General features: G+C 50.1%; 1 pseudogene; it reads left to right on the top strand.

Moving 5' to 3' along the window:
- Nucleotides 1-9,581: 9,581 nt before the first annotated feature.
- On the top strand, nucleotides 9,582-9,806 carry LOC140398770 (U2 spliceosomal RNA; annotated as a pseudogene).
- The last annotated feature ends 3,407 nt before the right edge of the window (nucleotides 9,807-13,213 follow it).

The raw sequence follows: 13,213 nt of genomic DNA, 5'->3' as shown, positions 1-13,213 counted from the left end.
AGGAAGTAATGGGGCCCATGCCGGCACCTCCTGCAATGGAGATGCTGGAACACCTCAGCACTTCTGAATCCCTCCAACTTGACACTGGCGCATATCATGGGCAGCGGGCAGAACAGGCTGACATGTCATTACCTGTGACACCCGAAAGTCAACTGGGTCCATCAAGGCCTTTGAGAGGATGACTGCGGTTTGAGGGGGGGGGTGACGTGGGACGTGGAGCAGTGTCACTTGAATGTCCCACCGGTTGACCCTCACCGAGAACTAGCAGGGCATGGGGGCACCAGTGTGAGCCCGCCTTACATGATGGCACCCCCTGTGAATGAGCCCAAACCATTCATCATCTCCTGCAATATGACCCCTCCCTGTAAGAGATTTGGGCCAGTGAGAAGGAATCGTCATCATACATGGAGGGGCACCCGGGCAGACAGCGGTATGTTATCTTGAACACAGGAGTCAGACTTTGTCAGACAATAAGGAGCAGCAGAGCTCATCTCACAGCGAGTCATCATCATCCTCCACCCCAGGGACAAGACCCGCTGATACTGCCAAACCAGGGCCAACACCCTGTGGTGATGCTCAGGTGGGGGAGGGGCTGCTGACACAGTGGGAAAGAGTGCAAAGCTAATGGGAAGGTGGAGTGAAGAACTGAGGGAGTGGGAATGGGTGGAAGGAAGGGGTGGTAGGACTAGTTGGTAAATTGTGAGGTGATGAAGTTGTCCCATGTGCGGCAGCCCCGGATCACATGTTGGGCGCCCTGCTGTGCCAGAAGCCTGCCGTTCCTCCTCCTCCTCTAGTATGTCACCTCACTGCTGTGCTGTAAAGGACGCAGCAAGCGACCATGATGCTCGAGACCCTCTGGGGGTGAGATTTGAGCTCCCGACCAGAGCAGTCCAGACCTCAGAAGCACACCTTGGGAACACCAATGTACCGCTGGATGAAGCTCCTGGTTGCAGAGAGAGCGTCATTATAACACTTCTGTGCCTCAGCCTTGGGCCGCCACATCGCCATCATTAGCCATGACCTCATTGGGTGAGCCTTGTCGCCCAATAGCCAAACCCTCAGCTGAAGGAGCGCCTCAAAGGTGCCAGGAATCACAGAGTGCGTCAGGATGTATGCATGCTGTACGCTGCTTGGATATCAGGTGCAGACATGCATGATGTGCAGCTGGTGGTCGCACACCAATTGCACATTCAGTGAGTAGAAGACCTTCTTATTGATGAAGGGCATCCCTTGTCCAATCGATGCTTGGTGCCATTGATCATCCCTGGACCTGGGCCATGCAAGCGATGGTGGCAAATCCTGCTGCCCAGGCATTTTGCTGGGCTTGGTCCAGGTTGAGGTTCCGATGCCCAGGCACATAGGGCAACTGTAACAGTGCAGATGCACCCTGTGTGGACATTTGCGAGAATCCACACAGGTCCGCGCTCGAACCCTGGAATTATCCAGAGGCATAAACGTTCAAGGCGACAGTCACCTTGTTGGTCAACGGAAGCAGGTATCCTCCTTCATATCCCCACGGTGCCAAGTGCACCACCATCTGGCACAGGTAGCGCAAAGTCTCCCTGGTGAGCCAGAGCCCGTGGCAGCTCATGTGGTCCAGCATCTCCTCGAAGGTTAGGCACTGATGGTATACACGTGGCTTGATGTGGTGCCTTCTTCACACCTCCCCTTTGGCCTGTTGGATGGCCGGCACTTGAGTCTCAATGGCCCTGCACTTCTGGGGCAGGCACCTCTTGTGCAGGGTCCACCCTGGGCTCGCCATGCCACTCTTGCCTCCGTGCATCTGCAACGGCTGCAGCAGATACAGCGGCCGGATAGATGGCGAGCATAGCTGGCAGTAGTCCGAAATCCATGTGCTGGATTCTCTGTTTCAGTGGCTGTGTTGGCTAAAACGGAGAATTTGCGCGCATTTTATGACTCTAAAATCCATGCTGAACCCTCACCGATTCTGGCACTGATGAGCGGCTAGCAGCGGCACGGGTAAATCTCCCGGCTCCCGTGCCAAAAGCAGCCGGAGAATGGCTGGGTCTCTGGCCGCATGGTGACGACCTGCAGCAGTCACGCCTTACAGCATGATAGCCGCCATGTGCAGACCCGACCTGCCAAACACGGTTCCATAGGCCACCCCCTTGGCCAAACCCTGGCCACCCCCCACCAGTCCTCCCAGCCCTCGCCGAAGACCCCCGGCCAGCGACACTCATCCCAGCTCAGTGTGGCGGCGCTGTACACAGTCTGCAGCCACCACGCCGGGTTCCTGACTGCTCAGACCACACGTCAACCACGCAGTCGGGAACTCGGCCCATCGGGGATGGAACATCGCGGGAGGGCCTTCCGATGATGTGCCAACGCTGTTTCAAAGGCACGCCGCAATGACGCCATTTCGGAGGGGGCGGAGACTTGAAAACCGGTATCAAACAAGCGCCACCCCCGATTTGGGCGTCGGAGGGGATTCTCCGTCCGATCGCCGATTACGATATTGGCATCGGGCGACGGAGAATCCCGGCCCGTATCTCTGCGGTGCGATGGGGGAGACAGAGACAGCAAGATGGGGATTCTTGTGACCATCCGATGCCACCAGGTTACATGGCCACCCTGTGTTGAATTGCTGCACCTCCCTCAACATGCCCCCCCTCATCCCCCTCCATCGGCCCCATCGAGTGATGTCGTTTGCACTGTACCCCTGTCCTCTTCAGTGGCTGGCACCTGACCTGTGATGTGGGGAGCATCCATCCTCACCAACCATCCCAGCCACCAGGGGTACCAGTGTCTGTCCCAAACGGTGTTGGAGATAGGCTCTGTGGCTCCTGTCCTGTTTCTCTCAGTGCAGTTTACTCTGGGTTCCTTCACTGTTATCCCACCAGCAAGGTGGCCACTATGTCACGGAGAAGGTCATTTTGTGCAGCCAGTCAGCTCCATGCTAAGAGCCTGGTGTGTGGGTTGGTCCAACAGATGGGGGTGAGGGGAGGATGTTGCATTTTCTGGCATCTGAGCAGCAGTGTTCTGTGGAGCCTGGGTTTAACACGCAGGTTGTGACAGGAAACTGGTCAGGTAGGATGGATGGGATCAGATGGGATGGATGGGGTCAGGGGCGCGGTGGACAGGCAGGGCTTGGAACCATCTTGTGATCCTCAGGGGTGGGCGAGCTGATAATATCACTGGTGAGACATATACTCTGCGAGTACCTGTGCGAGGGAGGGTTCCAGCGGCCACGGTGCATGTATCATTTGTTTGGGGTGAACTCTGCTAATCGCCTGCTTCCTCTGTGTGGTGAATGTATTATATCAATAATCCAGCATTGTATCTGTGCTATGCTGTTGCCCTTGTATTTGTATCTGTGCTATGCTGTTGTCTTTGTTGGCTCCACCTATGGGCCATTGTATGGCATTATCCAAAAGGGAATATGTTGGGGCCTGTATGGGCTCTGCCCATGGCTCCTCCCCTTGAAGGGAGTTATAAAGAGCAGTCGACCTGTAGGCGGTTCTCAGTGTTAGATCAGTCGCAGGCAGGCACTGTGCTAGTTGATTAAAGCCACAGTTTATTTCTACTAATGTCTCGAATGAATTGATGGTCGCATCAATTTAATCAACTACAACGCAACTATGGAATCGGCCCTCAAACCTGACCGACTGGTACTCGATCCGCAGGCCGCGGAGGCGAAATAAATTTTTGCGCACTGGCTCCACAGTTTCAAGGCCTATCTCGCCACCTCCTCCACGCCGCCCGTCACTGATGAACAGAAGCTGAGCCGCCTCCACGCACGGGTGAGCCATTGAATCTCTGTTCAACTTGACAAGGCCTCCTCCTACGTGGATGCCCTCGCGATGCTCGAACGCCTCTATGTACGGCCCGTGAACAAGGTATACGCACGACACACCCTCACCACTCGCCGCCAGTGTCCCGGGGAATCGCTAGAAGACTACCTATGCGACCTCAAAGTTCTCGCACGCAGCTGCAACTACCAGGCCGTTACGGCCACTCAACATATGGAACTCGCCGTCTGAGACGTCTACGTGGCGGGAGTCCGGTCCAACTACGTGAGACAGCGCCAACTCGAAAACGGGGCCCTGGACTTGGATCAGACGGTAAAATTAGCCTCCTCTCTGGAAGTAGCGTTCCAGAACCTTAACGCGTTCTTGGCTGACCACGCGACTCCCTCCCGAGCAAAGACTACCCCAGGCCTGTGCCACGTGGCCACCCGCCCACTATGGGGGGCTTCCTCGCTATATCTGCGGCCAGTCTCAACACCCCCGGCGGCACTGCCCGGCCCGTAACGCGAACTGCAGCAGCTGCGGGAGAAAAGGACATTTCGCCAAAGTTTGCCTGGCCAGGTCCAAGAACTCTAAACCGCAGGCCCGACCCTCAGACTCACAGGCCCGTAGACCCCGCAGTGTGGCAGCATGTCGGCCAACTCCACCCCCTGTTGGTGCGTCATCAGCCTCGTGCTATCCGTGGGGGCAGCCATCTTCCAGCCCACACACCACGTGCGACTCACGGGGGCCGCCATCTTGGCCATCCTCCCCCATGTGGCTGGCCACGTGCGATCCATGGGGGCCGCCATCTTGGCCATCCTCCCCCATGTGGCTGGCCACGTGCGATCCATGGGGGCCGCCATCTTGGACGCCACCTTCTTCACCGCCTGACACGCTCGACCAACGGGGGCCGTCATCTTGTCCGCCATCTGCCAAGCCGCTCGACACGTGCGATCAACAAGGGCAGCCATCGTGGAACCGCCCCAGCAACTCCGACCACGCCGGCTACCCGCAACTCAGCGCGGTCACCCTGGACCAGTCGCGACCCAAACACATCCTGAGTTCCATGATGACCGTCCGGGTAAACGGGCACGAAACGCCTTGGCTCTTCGACTCCGGGAGTACAGAGAGCTTCATTCACCCGGACATGGTAAGACGCTGCTCACTCCCAATTTTCCCGGCGCACCAAACCATCTCCCTCGCCTCTGGGTCGCACTCGGTGCAAATCCGAGGGTGCACTACCGCAACCCTAGCAATACAGGGCGCCGAGTACACCAATTTTAAATTATATGTGCTCCCAGACCTCTGCACTCCTCTCCTATTGGGACAAGATTTCCAATGCAACCTCAGGAGCCTAACACTGAAATTCGGGGGGCCCCTACCCCCACTCACCGTATGTAGCCTCGCGACCCGAAAGGTCGACCCTCCCCCACTCTTCGCAAACCTCACCGCCGACTGCAAACCAGTCGCCACCAGAAGCAGGCGGTATAACATACAGGACAGGACTTTTATCAGGTCCGAGGTCCAGCGACTCTTGCGGGAGGGAGTCATCGAGGCCAGCAAAAGCACCTGGAGAGCTCCGGCGGTGGTCGTCAAGACCGGGGAAAAGAACTGGATGGTTGTAGGTTACAGCCAAACTATAAACTGGTACACGCAACCCGATGCGAACCCTATTTCCCGGATTGCAGACATGATTAACCAGATCGCACACTACCGGCTGTTCCTCACGGTGGATCTGACGTCTGCATACCACCAGCTCCCAATCCGCCCGGAGCACCGCCACTACATGGCTTTTGAGGCAGGCAGCCACCTTTTCCACATCCTCCAAGTCCCCTTTGGCGTCATGAACGGGGTCTCGGTGTTTCAAAGAACAATGGACTGAATGGTGGACCGGTACGGGCTGCAGGCCAAATTTCCGTACTTGGGCAATGTCACCATCTGCGGCCATGATCAGCAGGACCACGATGCCAACCACCACAGATTTCTCCGAACCGCCCAAACCCTTAACGTCACGTACAACAAGGAGAAATGTGTTTTCCGCAAAACCAGACTAGCCATTCTCGGCACCGTCGTGGAAAATGGGGTTCTAGGATCCGACCCCGACCGTATGCGCCCCCTCCTGCAAATTCCCCTCCCCCACTGCGCCAAGGCCCTGAAGAGGTGCCTCGGGTTCTTTTCATATTGTGCCCAGTGGGTCCCCAACTATGCGGACAAAGCCCACCAACTAATCAAGGCCACCATCTTCCCACTGGCAACTGAGGCCCGCCAGGCCTTCAGCTGCATCAAGGCGGACATCGCCAAAGCTGCGATGCGCGCGGTGGGCATTGCACACTGTCTAAACTTGGCCAAAAAAGGTAGAATGCAATTCTGATGAAACACTCCCTGGGCTTACTTTTCCAGCCTTTGCTACCAGCAGGATTTCCTGATCCTGTGAATTGTAAACCTTGCAACCAGCGGCGGGTTCCCCGATGGCCTGGCCGGCTAACAACGTAAAACTGCGTTGACATCGATGGGACCAGATGGTCCCGCAGCCGGCTAAACGTGAGCCAGACGATCAGGAGGACACCTGAAGCTCTACTTTAAGGATGCTTGAAAGCATAACACGCCCTAAACATTGATCTTCACACCTGGGAAACACTAGCTCCCGAAAACAACAACAATGACATCTGAGAGCCACTTGACAGGCAGCGCTTGAGGTACACCTGCCTCTCACAAATTTGTCTATTCAGCCATCAGCAGAAGTGCGCAATATGAAGCTCTCCCATCTCCAATGGATTTGATTTGTCGCATGTCCATCACCTTAGATACATGGAAGGATTTTGATGATGGAACGTTTAGGGGTTAGAGAGGAGCAACGGGATTTAGGTAATCATGTGAGCAATTCAGCACAAACATACAGCCTCTGTCACCAAGAAGGGTAAGGGCCGATGATGCTTGAGGACCACCTGCAAGTTCCTCTCTAAAGCATGCACCATCCTGGAACTCCCTCCCTAACAACACTTTGTGTATACCTACACCACTTGGGCTGCAGCAGTTCAAGAAGGTGGCAACTAGGGATGGGCAATAAATGCTGTTCTAGCCAACAATGTCCACATCCCATGAAAGACTAGAAAAAAAAAGCTAGGACGCAAATCTAAAAAGTATTCAAAGAGACTAATGTCTCTTTACCTCGAGGGGATTTGAAGAGAAATTGAGGAAGTGATGCTTCAATTGTACAGAGCCTAGATCAGATCTCACCTGGAGAATTTGTCATCAGTTTTAGGTAGATTGCCTTCGGAAAGATGTATTGTGAGGCCAGGTTGCAGAACTAATTGTATTCTTTGAATTCAGAAGATTGAGGGAGGATCTAATCATGGGATTTCGAATAATAAAACACTTCAGTGTGGTAGACAGATAAATTATTTTGTCTTTTGAGAACTCCAGAACAAAGGACGTAATCTTAAAATCAGAGTTAAGCACTTGAAGTTAGGAAAGGTTTATTTGTACAAAACTGGAACTCTCTCTCCCGAGAGGCCATGGTCGCTGGGGTCCATTGAAGCTTTCAGGCCTGAGATTGATATATTTTTGTGAGATTAGAGTATCGAGGGAAATGGAGTAAAGATGGGTAAATGGAGTTGAGATACAGATCAGCCACAATCTCACAGAATGACAAAGGAGGTTTAAAGGTTGACAGCGAACTCCTGTCCCTCTGCTCTGATCACAGAAGTGCCACATTTTCCCAGTTACCAGTTCAGGTCAGGTAACAACCAGTTCGAATTCCTGCCAGTCACTATTAATATCAGTTCACAAATAAGTCCGAAGTCGTTGGGTTTGATTGTAGGAAGGTGGCTGTGGAACGTGCTTGCGTGTTATTCATGAGATGACAGGTAGATCTGATTATACGCTACAGGGTACATGAAAAAAAAAAACAATTATAATTAATTGGGCAGATCCGAAACATCCAAAGTGAAATAATTTCTTTGAATATTCCCTAGTGGACCGAGAGCTTTTCTTCATCTGAAAGAAACAGATTTGTGCGGACTGCAGACAAAAAACACAGATGGTATTAAATGCTTCCGTTGCCATCTGTGACCGACCTACAAAGATGTTCTTTCCTGTACAATACTCCTGACCTCTCTTTCACTTCCAGCACAGTAATTCATGTTGTTGGAGGCCGGTTTCAGCCATTCCCTTTGCACTCTGGTCAGACCTTGCAACAGCTGTATGGTAAAATGTGCACTGTCAGGAGGAGGCAAGCTACATCTTTCTGAGAACAAGCTCAGGGGGCAAATTGTGTGTTCGTTTCTCGGAACATAAATATGATCGAAGCGGCTCGAGACCTGCGGGTCAGTAGTTAATTGTGCAGTGCAGCTGTTGCTGTAGATATCTGATAATCAGAACACCTGGGTTAGTGTCTATCCCTCAATTGTGGGTAAGTGTTTGCCGAGTAGCACATGGAGAAATTATACAATAATGCTCCTGTGTACGAATCCATCGCATAACGTTTGGTCCTGCAGTCCATCTGACCACCACACCCAGCACAAACAATGGTGAATTCTGGTACAAACTACTTTCATCACCTATGTTTGCAACAGCAATCAGAAGCTGCCTGGCACTTTGCATGAATTACAGCATCTGTTTTTAATATGTTTATAACACCTTAGCATTACAGTGACTATTTTAAAAATCCAATTAGGGGGCAATTTTGACGGTGTGATATTGGAAAATGAGGAATAAATAACCCAGAGAGACATTAAACTGATTGCCGACTCGCTATGACTTGTTTACTTTGGCTTGTAGTCTAAAGTAAACAGGCCATATCGAGTTGGAAGTCAGTTTAATGTCTCTCTCGATTGTTTATTTCTCATTTTACAATATCACACAGTCAAAATGATCCCTATCAATCAACAATTTTCGAAAAAAGTGCATGGCTCAAAAGTCATGGGCTGGATTCTCTGCCGGCGGGATCCTCCATTTCACCGGCAGCGCACTCATGCCCATGGATTCCCTGACGGCTTGGGGGTGTCCACAGTGGGAACCCCATTGGCCGGCTGCCAGGACGGAGAATCCCATTGCCGGCGGGGGCGCGCAGTCCCATCCCATATATTTTGCTCCATTTTTACAATAAATACTTTTTGAAGATGGTGCTACTGGCATCCTACAAGGCCCGCTTTGAAAACCTCGACAAAATCATTAGGGTTTTCAACAATGCTTTTAAGGAGCATTTTGCCCTCGAGTTAAACTCCTTTTGGGTTACAAAATGATATCCACTGGGAAATCATTTCAACAATTGTCACTTTGGTGTCGCTACTCCTTTTACCTTTGAGAAAACTCTGGAATTCATTTTTACTGGGGAATTTAATATTTTTCTAAATGCTTGTGTGGGTGAGGGTGATGTTAATGCACACTGTTGTTGTGCTTTCCCCTGCAGGGCTTTACTCTGCAGCTGTTCATTCAGGTTTGGTGGCTTCCAGAATTAAATCAGAGGCCGTCAGTGTTAGCTCAGGCACATCATCCTGCTGAGTGTTTGAAAGTTGCCTTTTGATTAAAAATGCTCATTCCTTCACCCTCGTCTCGACGACATAAACAAACTGCACAACGCCAGCCCCACTTCAATCAGCTAGTAGTACAGATGTAGACACTGGGAGAGAAATAAAGAGTCCATTTAAGGAAATGACAAGGCATTGAGCACTGGTGAAAAAAATCATGATTTACCTTTTGTTTTTATAGAAGCCAATTTTCATACCCACCAAGTAGCAGATGATGTTGGAGGCTTATCCATGATGGAATTTCAGGGTGACTCTAATAAAATCAATAGGGTATATTGTTATCCCAGCAAGAAAGCCGCCTTCTATCGTTTCGCAGCCTTTTGGCTAAGATCAAGCGTGAGATCAAGCGTGAGATTAGGTGTGATGCCTGTTCTCGTCAGCTTGGATCTGGAATATCCCTTTTGTGGGAACCATGAATTGGATTCAAATAGAATTAGTTTTCAGACCAAGCATGGAGATGGATTAAGGGCTTGCCCTGCCCACTCTGCGTATTGGTTTTGCAACTCTCGCAAAGGGTGGTGAATTTGTGGAACTCGCTGCCCAATAGTGCAGTGGAATCGGAATCATTAAATGGTTTCAAGAAGGAGATAGATATATTTCTGATTTTTTTAAAATGAGTTAAAGGGATGTGGGGAACAGGTGAAGTGGTAGGGCGGAGCAGGCTCCAAGGGCTGAATTGCCTACTTCTGTTCCTAATTCCTATCTTCCTTTCTGAATAACGGGCGGGATTCTCCGTTGGCTGATGCCAAAATCAGGAAAGGCGATTGGGCGGAGAAAAGAATCCGACGCCAAAATCACAGCGGGCGACAATTTGAAGCTCCGCGTCCGATGGGCCGAATTTCCTGACAGCAAGGTTCACTTGTGCTTTAAAAAATAGTGAAACTGGCGTCGTGGCTGCAGAGGGAGAGAGAGGGGTTATGGAATGCGTCCAACATCACCATAGTTTGCTGAGATTTGTGCCACTGGCCAGAGCCAGGGGTAGAAGTGGGGGGTGGTCAGGAGGTGGGCTGTGGAGTTGAGGTTAACGGGCAAGGCAGCCATGCAGTTGCGCACACTGCTAACATTCCACTGTGAACCTAGTGCCGCAGGTTGTATTGGTGTCCCCCAAGACCACCCCCCTTGGGTGCCCTCTGGCCCCAGCTGACCCACCACTGTATGGGCGCGCCCCAGTGCCATTTTGTTGGCTGGGATGAATGTATGTGGGGATTGTAATTAGTATGTGCTGCTGCAGCTTGTCACCCTCCCGAATGTCAGTCATGGACCCGATAAATCCCTCACCATTTTCATTGGAATTGATTGTGTTCCACGCGGCACTGGTACCAGCTCCTCCACAGTGACTGAATCAGTATGGGATGAGTGCTCTGAATAAAAACTTCTTCCTCGATTCAGGATCCTTTAAGAGCAACATTTTACAGACATAAATGTAGTGATATGCAGATCTGTATAAATACAAGGGCTTAATATATAGATGTAACAATCAAGTAATCACTAGGGGGCAGCAGTAGAGACAGGTATAAATAGACAGACTGAAGCGAGGATCAGTCTCTTCACAGGAACAGGGGGTGGGATTCTCTCAGCCCGACGCCGGGCCAGAGAATCCCCGCGATCGGTGCAAATCGCGCCAAGCCGCCCTGACGCCGACACGCGATTCTCTGCAGAGCGGAGAATTGGCGCCAGCGTGGTTGGCGTGGCGCTGGTCAGGGGCCGCTCTACGCGATTGGCCTGCCGATTCTCGGCCCGGCGGCCGTCGTGAAAATGCCGAGAACAGCCGGCGCCGTCCACACCTGCTCTCAGCCGGCAGGAACCCGGTGTGGAAGGGTCGGGGGGTCAGCCTGTGGGGTTGGGGGGGGGTGAGGGGGCCCCTGTAGTCCTGCGCCATGTTGCATCGAGGCCGGCGCAGTGAAGGTAGGTTCTATGCATGCGCACGTTGGCACCGGCACCAGTGCCCATGTGCGCAATGGTGCCGGTGCCACTGCGCATGCGTGGATCCCGCGGTGCCCACTTTGCGTCGGGATCATCAGCTGGAGCAGCGTGAACTGCTCCAGTGCCATGCTGGCCCCTTTTGACGGCCAGAATTAGTCATCGGGTCGGCTTGTTCACGCCATTGTAAAACGCGACGGCATTTACGACGGTGTGGACACTCTGCCGCGGGATTAGAGAATCCCACCCAGGATCTAGTAACCACAAGCCTACAAAGACAGCTCAGCACAGGTGTAGATAATCATATGTATTTCTTAATCAATCATGTTCATGTAACATCTAGTTTAAGCATTGGAGAGAGAACAAACTCACAGTTAATTAGTCAATGTTGCTCAATGAAGTATTTGCTCTCATTGGAAGACTATGAGTGTTAATCAGCATAGAGTTAAAGATAATTCTGGAAGAAGCAAGAGAGTAACTTATATTGCACAAAGCAATAAAACATTACTATCAGAAATAGTAATATAATAATAAAATTGGGACATAAGTGTGGTGATCTTTGTGAGGGGTTTCCAGGATGGTAGATCACAAAGATACACAAAGCTCTTTTTAAAGAACTAAACTAACTTTATTTTAACACTACTAAATGTCAGTTTATCACTTATTCCAAATAGCAAACATACATATAAGAATTAAACTACACTCACTAACACTTTCTATATCTATTAACTATAACGATTATATTTTAACTAACTCTGCAATACACTATGAATCCAATCTCCTCGAGCTCCAACCTAATCTGACCCAGAAGTCCAAGAGCCTGTGCAATATATAGCACTGTCCCTTAGCTCCCTCCAGTGGCTAGGCTTAACATAACATTAACTCTTTACATGCTGTACATTTGTATAATGTCACATCCCCCTTTCTTTGAAAACAAATGTTGTCCATACATTTTTTTGTTTACAATATTATGCAGCATGTCAAAAATGATAGCACTAATGTTATTTTACAAATTCACAAATTTATTTGGATGTTTCCTACATCTTGTAGACCTTTTTTTCGTTATTACAGTGTTCTGTGAATTGTCTGGTACACTTGACAAGATAGCTTTTGGAACATTTGTAGCAAATATGAGTTTTTGACTCATCATAGCTGATTCTGTGAATGTAATAGGTTGTTTAAGGTTCAGGAGATCTCTTCTGTTTCTTCGAAAAGTTTTTCCAGATTGTGTTCCAATTGACGTATGATTTCGGTGTGAGCTCATTGAGTACCTTTGCAATATCCATTTATCCACCTTCAGGATTACGAATGTGTACAATATTGCCTTCTTTCAGTGTAGACAGTGGTTTGGGGTTTTTATTGTAGTATTTCTTTTGTTTGATCTTCAGTTGCTGCATTTTTGGATGCACGACTTGTTGATCTTTGTTTGGAATATGTGTTGGTAACGTAATACTTATTTTTCATCTCATTAATGGCTGTGCTGGAGAAAGCCCTGATGACAATGGTGTAGCCATGTATGCTAACAGTGCTAAGTCAAAGACCTTTTTGTCCTCCATAGCTTTCTTGAGAAGCTGCTTCATATTTCCTACCCCTTTCTTAGCTTTCCCTTTGACCTGTGGGTATAGTGGGTTAGAAGTTACATGTGTGAAGTATATGATTTGTAAATTGTAACCACTCTAGGCTGCTAAAACATGGTCCATTGTCTGTGACAACAGTAATTGGTACGCCATGTCTGGCAAATACATCCTCTGTTGCCTTGACAACTGAATGTGTTGTTGAGTCGGATAACTTGATAACTTCCGAAAAATTTGAGTAATAGTCAATGATTATCAAATAATCACAACCTTGAAAGTGTAATATGTCCATTGCGACTTTAGTCCATGGTTGAGTAACTAGTTTGCTTTCTGGTCGGTTTGTTTGACATATCCGACACTGTTGAATGTCCTTGTTGGTGCCGATTACTGTGCTCATCTTCTACATTTCTCAATACCTTGATGTCCTTTGTGGATTTGTGCG

The sequence above is a fragment of the Scyliorhinus torazame genome, chromosome 21 (assembly GCF_047496885.1).
Source record: "Scyliorhinus torazame isolate Kashiwa2021f chromosome 21, sScyTor2.1, whole genome shotgun sequence".
Classification (NCBI taxonomy): domain Eukaryota; kingdom Metazoa; phylum Chordata; class Chondrichthyes; order Carcharhiniformes; family Scyliorhinidae; genus Scyliorhinus; species Scyliorhinus torazame.
The sequence above is the reverse complement of the archived record's forward strand: the minus strand, read 5'-3'. Positions and strand labels throughout refer to the sequence as shown.